This window comes from Phyllostomus discolor, chromosome 7 (genome assembly GCF_004126475.2).
Source record: "Phyllostomus discolor isolate MPI-MPIP mPhyDis1 chromosome 7, mPhyDis1.pri.v3, whole genome shotgun sequence".
NCBI lineage: Eukaryota > Metazoa > Chordata > Mammalia > Chiroptera > Phyllostomidae > Phyllostomus > Phyllostomus discolor.
Window position 1 is genome coordinate 96,870,160 of NC_040909.2, and position 15,362 is coordinate 96,885,521.

The 15,362-nt window shown below is 39.2% G+C and overlaps 1 protein-coding gene across 1 annotated transcript in view; it reads left to right on the top strand.

Annotated features, from left to right (window-relative positions):
• Positions 1-15,362, top strand: part of CLVS1 (clavesin 1) — a 169,729-nt gene that overhangs the window by 127,926 nt on the left and 26,441 nt on the right.

The following is a 15,362-nucleotide window of genomic DNA, read 5'->3' on the forward strand; positions in this document are numbered from 1 at the left end:
GCCCCCAAAACCATGTGGTAAACAATAGAGCAAACAGTGTTCAGTTGGTTTCTTTGCTACTGGTCTTTCTTAAAGACTATCATTAAATAGAGAAATGAGTCCCTTTGCTTCCCAAGGGACTGCGGGTATGCACTGTTTAACTTGGAATCCTCTTTCTGCATGGGAGACCCTCCAGAGTGAGTGTTGTGCTGTGCCTACTTGGGAATTGGTAGTTTAGCCCACCCCTTCTTCAGACATAGAGGGGAGCTCCTGCTGCTGGAACACTAGCCCCGGCAGCCACACAGCTGGCTTCCCCTACCACCTTCTGTCTTTACGTGGAGGTCACCTTCTCACAGAGGCCTTCCCTGACCAAGTGTTTAAAATGAAAGCCCTTCCTCAACTTTCCCTACCCTTCTTCCCTGCTTATTTCCAATGTAGCATCTTCTACCTAAGCCTGTTTTTTTTTTTTTTTTTTTTACTTTGATTATTATCTCTTCCAATAAGAAGGTAAGCTCCTTAAAAGCAGGGACCTTCACATTGCCCCACATTCAAGGGACATTTCTCAGCCCTCATCTTATCCAGCTGCTGAGGATCTCTGCCAACTGTGGAAGCACTGAGATACTTCAAAAATGCCAGACTGGCCATCCTTCAGACATCTGTATTCTTCTCATATTTCTTCCCCTTAAGTATGACAGTTACCCTGTTGAGGGCTCAGTCCTGGGTTCTCATCTCTGCTCTGTCTTCACTCCCTTCCTGGGTGACCTCACAAAGTGCATAGATCTAAATATCACCTACAAGTTGACACCTCCCGAGTCATTGCTGCAGCCCAGATGTCCCCTACCCTTCACTGTCAGTGTTCGAGCTCATGAGGGCAAGATAAGCTATGCTGTGCTTGGTTTTACTCACAGAATGAGCACTGATTTCTCATTCCCACAGAATCCTGCAGGGCCGTCCTGGGCCAGGCAGCTCTTCTGGCCACGGATCTCTCCTCCAACAAGTTGGGGCTCCTTCCCTTGTTGAGCTCCCCCATCTTCTTGGGTCTCAGAGTCCTTCACTTCCAGCCACATGGAGAAGGGAGACAAAGATGGAGGAATCACATATGTTTGGTTGGTGGACCTTCCACCAATATCTCATTCTCCAGAACTTCATCATCATCTTCCCCCAAAACAAGGGGACTGGAAACTTAGTTTGGCCATGATCCTGGGGAGAGGAGAAGGTGAGAGTGTTGGGGAGTTCCACCAACTCCAGCACAAGGGCAGAGGAGCAGCGCTGCAAATAAATTGTGTGATGTCGTCTAAGTCTGTTCATTGTGGAGATAGGTTGTGGCTAGTGTTTGATGTACAGAAGTGGTTTATATTTAGTGATTAGAAAAAGAAATGTGCTTAAATACAAGGAACTTTCTGGATGACTCGAATCTCCTGCAGAGTAAAGCCAAGTTAAAATGCATATCCATGCTATAAAAAAAACGATGTCCCTCAATAAGGTGGAAAATTATATGGAAATATTCAGGTTCATCTTTAAAACTTCCAGAATGCTTCTTAAGAATACTTGTTTATTCTATTCTAATAATATCTTTAACTCTCTTTAAAGACAACAATTTCAAACTATGATGATGGCCTTCTTATGAAATTTGTATAAGGCATGTGCAGCTAAAGCAAGATGAGGACATTTTAACTTGAATTTGAGATTTATTCTTATGAAACGTTTTATTACTTTATCTGAATCAGTAAGCATGCACATCCTGGAAACCCATGTGAGGACTGTTGACAGTCCAAATGTTGCTGATGCATAGAGTGTAAATGAGCCTACCATAGAGTAATGATGCGGGAGAGGGGATAAGGACTTGACTATCAGAACTGTCAGGTCTGGCTTCAAATTCATTTGGTCTCTTACTTGATATGTGAACTTGATCTTGTTTTTTTTAAAGGAACTTTTTTAAAGATTTTATTTATTTATTTTTAGAGAGGGAAGGGAGGGAGAAAGAGAGAGAGAGAAAAACATCAATGTTTGGTTGCTGGGAGCCATGGCCTGCAACCCAGGCATGTGCCCTGACTGGGAATTGAACCTGCGATGCTTTGGTTCAAAGCCGGTGCTCAATCCACTGAGCTATGCCAGCCAGGGCGACCTTGTTTTTAGCTACTTTAAATAAGGCTATGTTTCCTTATCTATGTTTGGTCTGTAAATTAATAATACAGATAATTTATATATACATAATGCCTACATAATATTGCCGTGATGCTACATGAGATAACATGTAAAAGTTCCTGGTAGATAAGAAGTGCCCAATTCTTAGCTATTAAATTACCTTTACTGATTGCAGTTTGTTAGAAAATATATTACATCTGTTATATTTATTACAGTTGATTATCGCAGATTTATTTACAGACCAAAGATATTTGTGTCCTTAAAAGCTTCACATTTGTCAAAAGGTTCGCTATGAATGACTTCTGTGTTCCTTCCAACATGCTTCTTTCTCTGGGAGACACCATGGCTGTGAGTTTAAAGCACAAAGAGGCAGGTTGAGCCATGCGAAGCATTGTGAGCCTTCTGGCACTGATTTTCTGTGCAAGTCAGTGATTCAGGCACTCTGGGACACTCTGGGATTCGCCATGAATTGGCTGGTGATTAAGGAGCAACAATCATCTATTTACCACTTAGAGGCCCTGAGGGAAAATTCAAGAGGAAGCATTGTATGCTGACGACAATGCATTTGCTATTTAATAGTCAAATATAAACCTTTTTTCAAGTCACTGTGGTTAGAGAAGCCAGAAGTGATTTTTATGGTAAATTAAGTTCCCATTCCTGGGCTCAGCTCTGCAGACACAGGCCTGGCTGGATGAACCTGCCTGCCACCCTTTCCCTCCGCCTAGCAGTGGTCCCCTCCTTGAGGAAGGTCACCTTCTTGGTCATCTCACCGGGCCAGCAATGAGACTTCCAGAGCCAAGGAAGAAGGCAGGTCTCCCAATCTGGTGATCTATTAAGTACAGAGAAGAGAGAGAGAGAGAGAGAGAGAGAGAGAGAGAGAGAGAGAGAGAGAGAGAGAGAGAGAGAGAGAGAGAGAGAGGGAGAGAGAAAGAGAGGGAGAATATCTTGGTTTTCCTGTTACTCAAGGCTTTCCTACCACGTACAAGGCAGATACTAGTGTAATCAATATGTTCATCAAATCTATAGTCATGTTTTCTGTTGCCTTTTATTTGTGTCCTTAAAAATAGAGATCACCTGAAGCTTATTCTTAGAAAACAGTGGTGCTAAGCTAAGTGTAGGGACTCCTGGTGGCAAATAAACTCTTAAGACTCTCAAACATAGTCATGTATACTTATTCATCACCAAATCTTGTGTTAGCTCTTTTATATAAGGTTTTTTTCTTTGGTCTTTGCAGACATCCAGCCTTGCTCTGACCTTGACCTCTGGATATCTACACTGTTTATTCACTCTGTTCTAAGGAACTACCATAAACCACAGAACCTAAACTTCAAATTCTGTGTCTTTTTCTCAAACAAAGCATTGTCATTTTTCTTACTGTCACTGGACAGGGCACTGATTGAAGACAAGGAGTGCATCTCATACAGCCCTGTATTCCTGCATTTCACTCTGAAAGGACTCAGGGACTGCTTGTTGATCTGCGCAACAGAATTAAATATAAACGAGATCATCAAGAATGCTTTTAAGTTGCAGCCCGGGAAGGTTCTGTGCCTGATCTGCTGGCCTGGGCCAGTGTGACAGATAGCAGTTTCACTTACAATGGCTAAGGGAATTGTGAAAGGGCTACAATTGTTCTGGGATCTGCGGACTCATCTTTGTCTTCTAGCATGCCCTGATTTGAATCTGCATAAAAAATGCCAAGCTCTTCCTGTTCTCAAGAGAACATTGGGTTGGTGCAGCTTCTTGGAAGTCAACAGTACCTTTAAGGAGCACATATTAGAAGAAAAGCCATAGCCCATGATCATTTGGAGCTTTTGTCCAGCTGCCTTCCTAATAAACACATTCTCTCCTCTATCAGGCTTGCTACTGATATGCATGAAGTATTTGGACTGTGACGGCCATTGCATGCGTTCTCCATTTCCTTGCAAGTAGCTGGATATGTGACTTTCACACTAATGACTACCACATAGTATGATAGATACCCATCACCATGAAATACGGCATTTTTAGAAAGCTCCCTTGCATCAGTGAAGCCCATTTATGCTGCTGAAAATGTTTTATCTGTCTGCTTTGATGTGGGAAATGGGTATCACTAGTAAGACATGCATGAACTGAACAGATAAAACCAAACTTCATGCTTGTGTCTTTATGCCCCGTGCAGACCTACATACATACAGGTACATGAATAAATGGATGACTTCTGTCAAGGCTCTGAAAGACACTCAGAGCTACTTACCAGAGGGAGGCAGAACATCTGAGAGGCAGCTCAGGTGCTCATCCTCTCCATTTTCATCTGTGCCTTTGGCTTTCAAAGGCATCTTAATAGATGTGGAAAGTTTACAGCGTTTGTGAGTTCAAGTTGTCCTGTTCTGACTTCCACAGCAGAGCAGAAGAGGTGAGAAAGGAAGAGAGTGAAAGAGGGCAGCCCATGTGAGCCAAGCTCCCCAAGCTTCACAGGGAAATACAGTTTTGAGGGCAGGTGTGTTTTGAACTGATGTGAAGTGTGTTAGCCTGCAAGCATTACACATCTTACAAAATGATACATTATCCAGCAGGAAACTCAGTCAACTGCCACTAGGAACATCTGTACCTGATTATCAAAGAAAGAGAGGAAATAGTTTTGCCTCTATCATGTTGTTCCTAAATCCAGATCAAACACAAGAAAAGGCAGCTGAGGGGTGCTTAAATAGTGCTGTGTGAAAATGAAGTATAAACAAAGTGCCCATTAAATAAAGAAGCAATTTCTAATGGACTGCAAGAGTCACTTAATGGTGCCCAGCACTCCCGAAGAAAACAGAGAAGAGCTGCTTTGAAGGCCCTGCAATGTACCTTTTGCCTTACCATTTACCTGGGTATTTTTTGCTTAACATTCCATGTGAGGCACAAAGTATCATCCTTAGAAATGCTTCTACTATACTTAATAAAATGGCTACTTCATTTTGGGGAGTGTTGAAATTGTCACAATAATTTTTAAATTTTAAGATGATTGTAGATTTGCATGCAATTTGAGAAACAATACAGAGAGATTACATATAGCCTTTATTTAGTTTCCCACATTGATAACATCTTGCAAAACTAGAAAATATCACAGCCAGAGTACTGATATTGATACAGTCAGATACAGAACATTTTCATCACAAGGATCACTCACAGTAACCTTTTATAGCCATACCCACTTCTATCAACCTTTACCCAACCTTAATTCCTAGCAACCACAAATGGGTTGTTTTTATAATTTTGTCATTTCAAGAATATCATATGGTAAATGTAATCATATAAGTACCCTTTTAAGGTTGTTTTTTTTCATTTGGCAAAATTTTCCAGAGATTCATTCAGATTGTTATATATGTAAGTAACTGTTCCTTTTAACTACTGAGTGGTGTTCCATGGTATAAATGTACCAATTTGTTTAACCCTCACTCATTAAAAGATATGTAGGTTACTTCCAATTTTGGGCTCTTTCAAATAAATCTGCTATATTTTCTCCCAGTCTGCAGTTTCTCTTTGCAACTGTTTCACAGAGTGAAAGTTTTAAATTTTGACAACATCCAATTTATTATTTCTTTGTTTTCTAGATTATGCTTTTGGAATCAAGTCTAAATGTCTTTGCTTCATCTGAGATGTTGAAAGTTTTCTCCTATATTTTTTCTAAAATTTTTATAATTTTATGTTTTATATTTACATCCCTGATCCCTCTTGGGTTAATTTTGTATGAGGTATATAGTTTGCCAGTTTCATTTTTTGATCTGGGGATGAACAATTTTTCTAGCACAATTTATTGAAAAGCATTCTTTCCTCCCCAGAAATGCTTTGCAACTTAGTCAAAACTCAGTTGGGAGTATCTGTGTTGTCTTATTTCTGAGTTCTCTACTCCACTTCAGCAACCCATGCTTCTTTCCCTCTGACACCACCCAGTCTTGATTGCTATAGCTGAGGCTTAAAATTGGATAGAATGGTTCCTTCCATTTGATTCCCCTTTTCAAAACTGTCTTGATTATCCTAAAGTCTATGCTTTTCATGTAAGTTTTAGGATAATCCTAGCAATATCTACAAAATAATCTTACTTAGCTTTTGATAAGTACTGCATTAAACCTGTCTATCAATGTGAGAGAGCTGACATATTTAGTATGTTGTCTTCCAAGTAACAATATGTCTCTCAATTTATTTAAATCTTTGATTTCTTTCATCAGCATTGTGTAGTTTTCAGCATACAAATCCTAGATATGTCTTGTTAGATTTATACTTAAATATTTAATTTTTTTAGCAATTGTAAAAGGTGATGTATTTTTAATTTTGATGTCTTCATGCTTATTGTTAATATACAGAGACACAATAGATTCTTTGTATGTTTCTCTTTTTATCCTGCAATGTTGATGATGAAATCACTATTTAGTTATAGGAGTTGTTTTTTTTTAATAGATTCTTTTGGATTTTCTGTGTTGATAATCACATTATCTGGAAATACAGACCTATTTTCCCAAGAGCATTTTAAATCAGAAATGGGTATTGAATTTTATCAAATACCTTTCTGCATCAGGTGCTGATCATGAGGTTTTTCCTCTTTGGCCTGTTAATATGATGGATTGCTGCTGTAAAAGCACATGGAATTTAACTAGGTATGGTCAGACTCACAGACATGGAAATGATTGTCATGAAAAAAGAAATTTGTTGTATTCACAGATCCCTAGAAATGGGGGCATGGCACAACGCACAGCAGGGGGCACAGGCAGAAGCTCCAGGATTAGTCAGGAGGCAGAGGACGTGAGGAGAAAACTGGGACAGGCTTCATTGTGGTTTTCATGGGAAGGAATGGACCAGGCAGGAGACTCAGCTGGTTTAGGGTTGACTGGTTTAAGTATCAGTGGGCTTCTGGGTATAGTGCCTGTCCCTAGGTGGCTACTACCTGACCCTAAGAAGGGTGATTAGGGCAGAGTGTATGAGCCCAGTAGATGAGGCAGTTGGGGATCTGCATGCTAGATTGGTTAGTTTGCATATGAAAGGAGTGCTCTCAAGACTAGTCATTTACTATCACTAGTAATTAGCTAACTCTCCCGAGGTGTAGTCCCTTTCTAGTCAGCAAGGCACTGGATACCAAAACTTTACATATAGAAACTAGAAAATGTGGTTAATACATTAATTTAATTGATTTGTAAATATAGAGCTAGTCTTGCATCCCTGAAATAAACCCCACTTGATCATTGTGTATAATTCTTTTAACAAAGTGCTGAATTCTAGGACTTCCAGCCAAGATGGAGTCATAGGTAGATATACTTTGCCTCCTCACACAACCAAAAGAGGGACAACAACAAATTTAAAAACAAAAAAATAACCAGAGCTACCAGAAAATCACACTTCTTGGAAGTCTGACAACCAAGGATTAAAGAAGAAACATTCATCCAGGCTGGTAGGAGGGGAGGAGGAGATTGGCAGCTGGGGTAGAGAGGAATCATGGTAAGGTGACAGCTGGAGGACCGGGGCAGGTGAGGCATTGGCTGGTGGACCAGGTGGTCCTACATTTGCATGTGGATAAAACGGGGGAGTGAGACAGACCAAGCAACCCAGGGTTCCAGTGTGGGGAAATAAAGCCTCAAAACCTCTGACTATAAAAACCTGTGGAGGTTGAGGCAGCAGTGGAAGAAACTTTCAGCCTCAAAGCAGAGTTTGTTGGAGAGGCCCACAGGGTCCTAGAACATACACAAACTCATCCACCCTGGAATGAGGACCAGAAAGGCCCAATTTGCTTGTGGGTAGAGGAGGTGAATGAAAGCCAGCTGAGAGCTAAACAAGTACCATTTTTCCCTCTGTGACCTCTCAGCCACATACAGTGCCACAACACAGTGACGTGGGTTGTCCCCCCAATACATTAGGCTTCACCCCTTACTGTGTAACAGACCTGCTGAGACATAAAAATATGGCCCAAATGAAAGAACAGATCAAAACTCCAAAAATAGAGCTAAGTGATGAAGAGATAGCCAACCTATCAGATGCACAATTCAAAACACTGGTAATCAGGATCCTTACAGAGTTTGTTGTGTATGGTAAGAAAATAGAGGAAGAAGTGAGGACTATGCAAATGAAATAAAGGAAAACATACAGGGAACCAACAGTGAAGGGAAGGAAAGGAGGACCCAAATCAACAGTTTGGAGCAGAAGAAAGGAATAAACATTCAACCAGAACAGAATGAAAAAAAAAAAAAGAATTCAAAAACAATGAGGAGAAGCTTAGGAACGTCCAGGACATCTTTAAACACTCCAACATCTGAATCATAGGGGTGCCAGAAGAGAAGAGGAAGAGCAAGAAATCAAAAACTTATTTGAAAAAATAATGAAGGAGAATTTCCCCAATCTGGCAAAGGAAATAGACTTCCAGGAAGTCCAGGAAGCTCAGCGAGTCACAAAGAAGAGGACCCAAGGAAGCATACACTAAGGCACATCATAATTATATTACCCAAGATTAAAGATAAGGAGATAATCTTAAAAGCAGCAAGAGAAAAGGAAAGAGTTACCTACAAAGGTATTCCCATAAGATGATCAGCTGATTTCTCAAAAGAAACCTTGCAAGAAAAAAGGGTCTGGAAAGAAGTATTCGAAGTCATGAAAAGCAAGGACCTATATCCCAGATTGCTCTATCCAGCAAAGCTATCATTTCAAATGGAGGGGCAGATAAAATACTTCCCAGATAGGGTCAAGTTAAAGAAGTTCATCATCACCAAACCTTTATTATATGAAATGTTAAAGGAACTTATCTAAGAAAAAGATGATCAAATATGTAAACAGTAAAATGACAACCAACTCACAACTATCAACAACTTAACCTTAAAGAAATCCCCTAAACTTAAGCAAACAACTAGAACAGGAACAGAATCACAGAAATGGGGATCATGTGGAGGGTTATCAGGAGGCAGGGGCAGGGGAATTTGGGGAAAGGCACAGGGAATAAGAAGCATAAAGGTAAGTACAAAACAGACAGGGGGAGGTTAAGAATAGTATAGGAAATGGGGAAGCCAAAGAACTTGTATGTACAACTCACAGACATGAACTAAGGTGGGAGAATGCTAGTGAGATGGGGGTTCAGGGCAGAGGGGGATAAAGGGAATAAAAAGAATGGGATAACTGTAATAGCACAACCAATAAAATGCATTAAAAAACATAGTACTGAATTCTACCTGGTAATATTTTGTTAGGGATTTTTGCATTTATATTCATAAAGGATATTATTGGTCTGCAATTTTATATTTTTGGAACTGTGTTCATTTTGCTTTGGTATCAGAGCAACACTAGCTTCATAAATACATTGGGAGTGTTCCCTTCTCTTCTATTTTTTAAAGAGATTGTGTAGAATTGGTGTTAACTCTTTAAAAGCTTAGTAGAATCTTTTAGTGAAACTATCTGAGCTTGGAAATTTATGTTTAACTACTTTATAAATTACAAACTTAATCCTTTTAATAGTTAAGTGCTATTCAAATTAGGTACTTTCTATTGAGTGAGTTGTGGTAGTTTGTGTTTTGTGAGTAATTGATCCATTTCTTCTCAGTTGCCAAAAATACATGTGTGTGGAATTGTTCGTAGTATTCCCTGATTATTATTTTTGATGTCTGGAGAGTCTGTAGTAATATCTGCTATTTTGTTCCAAATCTTAGTAATTTGTGACATCTCTGTGCTTCTTTGTAAGTCTTGTTAAAAGTTTATTTTACTGACCTTTTAAAAGAATCAGCTGTTTCTTTCATTGATTTTCTTGACTGTTTTTCTATTTTTAACAAGTCTGTTAAAATCAACTCTGTTGATTTCTGATCTTTATTATTTTCTTTCTTCTTGATTTGATTTATTTTGCTCTTCTCTTTCTATGTTCTTGAGGTGGGAGCTTCAAGTATTGATTCAAGAGTTTTCCTTTCTTTTTATATTTGTGTTTAGTGCTGTAAATATCCCTGTCAGCATTAATTTTGAAGTTTCATTTTCATTCAATTCCATGTATTTTTAAAATTTCCCTCAAGGCTTCTCTGACCCATTGGTGAACTATTGAAAGGTGGCTTCTATTGTTTCCAAGCATTCGGAAACTTTCCCATTATGTTTCCTGTGTTGATTTCCAGTTTATCCCATTAGGAACAGAGAACATACTGTGTATAATTTCACTTCTTTTAACATTGTTGAGGTTTGTTTTATGGCCCAGATATGGTCTATCTTGATATAGGTTTTACAGGCAATTAAAAAGAAAGTGTGTTCTTTCGGTGCTGGGTGGAGTGTTTTAAACATGCCAATGAAATTATGTTTGTGAATGGTGCTGTTGAGTTCTTTTATATCCTGGCTGAATTTCTGTTCAAAAATCTATTTGTTGTTGAGAAAAGGATGTTTAATTCACCAATAATAATTGTGGATTTGTCTATTTCTTCTTTTACTTCTACCAGTTTTGTTTCATACATATTGCAGCTGCTATATTTATATTTGAAGTGTGTTTTTTAGATACCGTGTATAGTGGATCATGTTGTCTAACCCACTCTGTCAATCTCTATCTTTTAATTGGTTTATTCAGACCAATTTAAATTAATTATTAATCTGTTGGGGCTTAAGTCTGCCATTTTATGTTTTCTTTATTTGTTTTCTCTGTTCTGTATTTCCATTTTCTCCTTTCTCCCTCACACCAGGTTACTTGTACTAGTTTCTAGTATTCCATTTTTATTTATCTGTGGTGTTACTGAGTGTAAATCTTTGTATAGCTTCCTTAGTAATGCTGTAAGTATTGCATTATACATTTATAACTGATCAATCTATTGACATCAAAATTTTAGGAGTTCAAGTCTAAAAAACTTATCTCCCTTTACTTTCTTTTCTCTCCCCAAATTGACTGTCTTAAAATTTCCCTTCCATACATTCGGAACCACATCAGACAGTGTCATGACTTTTATTTCAATTAGAAAACTTAAGAAGAGAAGAAAAACCTACCATATTTAACTATATTTTTGGCTGCTGTTTTCTTCCTTCCTTCCTGATGACCCAAGATTCTATTTATCATTTCCTTTCTGTTGAAGAGAACTTCCTCAAACCATTCTTTTAGGGTAGGTCTGCTGTCAACAGATTTGCTTGATTTTTCTTCACCTGAGAATTTCTTAAACTGCTCATTCCCAAAGGATATTTTTGTTGGATATAGCATCCTAGATTGATAGTTCTTTTTTTCAGCACCTAAAAAAATGTTGCGCCACCTCCATCTAGCCTCTATGGTTTATGATGAGAAATCCACTGTCATTACAAGATAATTTTTTCTCATTTGGCTGCAGTCAATATTTTGCCTTTAGTTTTCAAATATATAGTTATGACGTGTCTTGGCATCAATTTACTTGAGGTTCTGCTCTTTGGTGTTTACATAGCTGCTCCAAACTGTAGGTTTAAGCTTCTTGCTATATTTTGGAAGTTTAAAGACATTATCTCTTGGTGGTTTCCAGTCCTGCTCTCTTTCTCCTCTTTCTGGGGCCCTGACGTCACAAATGTCAGATCTTTGTTGTAAGCCCAACAGGTCCCCAATACTCCACTCATTGTTTTCAGGCATATTTGCTCTTTGTTCACTTAGGATAATTTCTATTGTATCTTTCAGGTCACTGACTTTTTCCTCTGTCCTGCCCACCCTAGTGTTGAGCCCGCTGCTGAACTTTTTTGTTGTTATAATAGTACTTTTTGGTTCAAAATTTTATTGTGCATTTCTTTATATTTTATATTTCTTTGCTAAGAGTATCTGTTTCTTTGCTGAGATTTTTCTACTTTTTTGATGTGTGTTTATAATAATTTGTTAATGTAAATATTTGTGAATTCTAACATCCCTATCATTTGGTGTGGATCCCTATTAGTTGTTTCATTCAGGTTGAGGTCTTCCAAGTTCTTGGTATAAATAATGATTTTTTAAAATTTTAAACTGGACATTTTATGTGAGTGAGAAATAAAGCCCAATTCTTTTAAATAGTGAAAAGCAGGGGTTGTATGTTACCATAGTGTAATATAGCCCTTCCTGAATGAGAGCAAATAGCAGGAGTATGTCTTTAACAGTGAGAATCTGCAAAATTTTTCTTTCCTTCTTATTGTCTTTTTATATTTAATTTTTTCAAATAACATTTTAATCTATTTTTTAGAGTGCATTATTTTTGTAACAAGAAAATAAATAAAAGTAATTTAATCTAGGGGGAAAACAAATTTTATACTTTGAGCATTTATAATTTGAAATGATACTATAGTTTTATTGATAAATGCATGAAATAATGAATATTAATACCCTTTTGTGAAACCCACATTGTGTTTTCAGTGCATACTCTTTAGTTGCTAAGAACACAGGACAGCAAAGCATCACACAGCCATTGAATCAAGGCTTACCATCTGGAGCAAGGTCTGCTCCAACCCCTAAGAAAAGCACCTCTTTGAGGGTGGGGGGACTTCTTGGGGTCCTGAGAGACATTTGTGTGACAGACAACATCTCCTTTACTGAACTTTGCTAATGAGCCTGTTACAGAACAAACAAGGGGGGCCTGAGACGATATACTATTACTGAAAGAAGCCCCCAGGTCCGTTATGTCCGCCGCCAGAGGAAAGATGTCTCTCAATGCCAGAGATTTGTGAAAAGGAAAGGAAACGTTTATTTAATGCTATACAAACTTAAAATAGGGACCTAATGTTTTCACCAAAAATCCTAAAGTCCCTTAAAGCACCCACAAAGAGACACAGTCCTTCCTTCCCCCTTTGCCCAGTCCAGAGTACCGTATCTCCTAAAGCTGCGGGGGTCCCTACTCTGGCAAAGGCACGTGGTCCTCTCTCCCTGGACCACGGGAGTCCCCACTCTGCCAGAGCCGCGTGGTTCTCTCTTCAATAGCTGTGATCCTCTCTGCACTTCCACAGCTGCATGGTGTTCTCTCCCTCAGGGCCGCAGATAACTCTCCCCCTCCTCAAATGGCTGCCGTGTCTCGGTTTAAATCCCAGCGCCAATCTTCCTCTGAAGCCCCATTTCCAGCTCCTCTCACAATTGGCTACAGCTGCCAGATTCTGGGCAGGTGTGGCCCTGTGGTGTGGAGCCAATTATCTCCAGGCTCTTCTGGATCTTATTACAGATCCCTATTTGAGGCTCCCCTCTTGGCTGTACCCTGTTACAAGCCCAGGCTACATGACCAACAATGATGGGAATAGGGATTGTGTTCGCTCATTTTCCCTTCCTCACCTTTATCTTTGCATAACACACACATATATGCACAAGCATCATTATTATTAATAATATGGTCAGGCTCATTTGAGAATACCCAGAATATTTGCACATTGCCTTTATTTCACAGAAGGCTTTTCATTTGAGTTTTATAGCTAAAACTTGAAGGAAAGTGATCCTGTTTCTACTCTGGCCCAAACCCAGAAGTCTGAGACATAAGATTTTCCATGAATGTGTCTGCACATAACTGCTGGCTGACCTGAAGCAGATCACTAAAAACCCAGTGGGTCTCTGAGTTGGCGGACTTGAAGCCAAGACCAGCCTAGAGAGAACTGATAGGATCTCAGGCCTATATTTTATCTTTTAACATCCTCTGGCACCAATAGAAGACACTTCTGATGTCTTTGATGACTGATGTTCCATAAACTAAAACCAAGGGCCTCTAGGTATTTTTAAAAGATTAATATTTTCTTGGAGATTTTTGCCTATTGCTTCTCCAGTATTACTTATAGAGTTTTCTTCCACTTTACTGACCTAGAAATGTATAATACAATAGACTCTTAGCAGAAATAAAAATCTTATTGGTCCTATTAAAAAAGACTGTGAAACCCAGGATTTATAGATAAACCATTTCTTCTTGTTCCTCTTCTATAGCTCCTCAGAACCCATGTTTAGTGTGTGGGATAATGAATTATACTTCTGAATAACAAGTTCCAAAGGACCAAATCAAATAAGGCTAAAGCCTAGCACTCACTTACCACAAAGGAAAAACTTTGGGGAATGGCTTTTTTTTTTTAACCAAAGCATTTTTAGATCCCAAATTGTCCCCAAAAGAGAAGAGACTACCTTATTAAGAACTTTTGTATTTCTCATTTCATATTTGGAATAGTGAGAGATTCTGACAAATGCACAAATTAGTATAAACGGTCTCTTTACTCTTACTTGGTGGTTTCATTAAGATTTTTTTTAAATAAAAGAAACAAAAATAAATGCAAAACAAAGGCCTTTATTGAAATTGTCTAGTGTGGACTTAAAAATATTTCTTTGTACTCTGTAAAATGCCTAGATAGAGACAAAGTTTCTTTTAAGTTTTTCAAATTTCAACCCTTCAGCACAGTTCTTACTGAAACACCAGGTCTTGGTGTGAAAGATCTGTGTGGTTGTTTCTTTCTTCCTTTTGGTCCACTCCATTGATGTGAGACCCAGCTTTCATTCCATCACTATTGGTTCCCTGTGCATTTTTCTTCATTTCACTTATTGTAGCTTTCATTTTTTTCATCTAATTTGTGACCAAAATCAACCAATTCTGTGAGCATGCTGATCACCAGTGCTTTGAACTGTGCATCTGATAGATTGGCTATCTCTCGGTTGCTTAAAAGTACTGGTTCTAGAAAACTGTACTTGAACAATGATTGAAATAAAAAAAAAAAAAGTACTGGTTCTGTGGCTTCATTTGTTCTTCTGTTTGAGCCGTCATTTGTTTTTCCCCCTTTGGTCTGGTCACACCTGTTACGTATGAGGGGTGGAGCCTTAAGTGTTCACCAAGGTGGGGCAACCCAGTCGCTGGGTTGTGATGCTGTATGTGGGGGCAGGGTAAGAGAGGGAACAATGGCGCTTGCTTTGCTCTCAGTTGGACCTCAGTCCTTTCCACTGCTTACCCCAAGCAAACTGGGCCTGTCTGGTGCCAATTCCTGTGTGAGTGGGCTTGTGCACCCCATGGGACTTTCCAACGACTTCTCTTGTGAGGCTGGGAGTCTCTCCCTGCTCCTCAAACCCCACAGGTGTTTTCAATCAGTGCCCCAAGGCTCTATTTCCTGGCACTGGGATCCTGGGTTTCTCGCAGTGCCTTGCTTCACAATTGCTGCCTCGCTGGGTCTGCCGGTTGCCACTTGTGCACCCAGGGTCTGCCTGCTGTGGTCTTGTGCACCCCAGATGCCTTATGCACCCGGTCCCGATGCGCTCTGCTCTCCATGCCACGACTGGCACCCGGCTGCCAGACTCCGCTCCTCCTATCGGTCTGGATGAACACGTCTGTTTTAACTTCTTGGTTGTCCAACTTCCATACAATTCAATT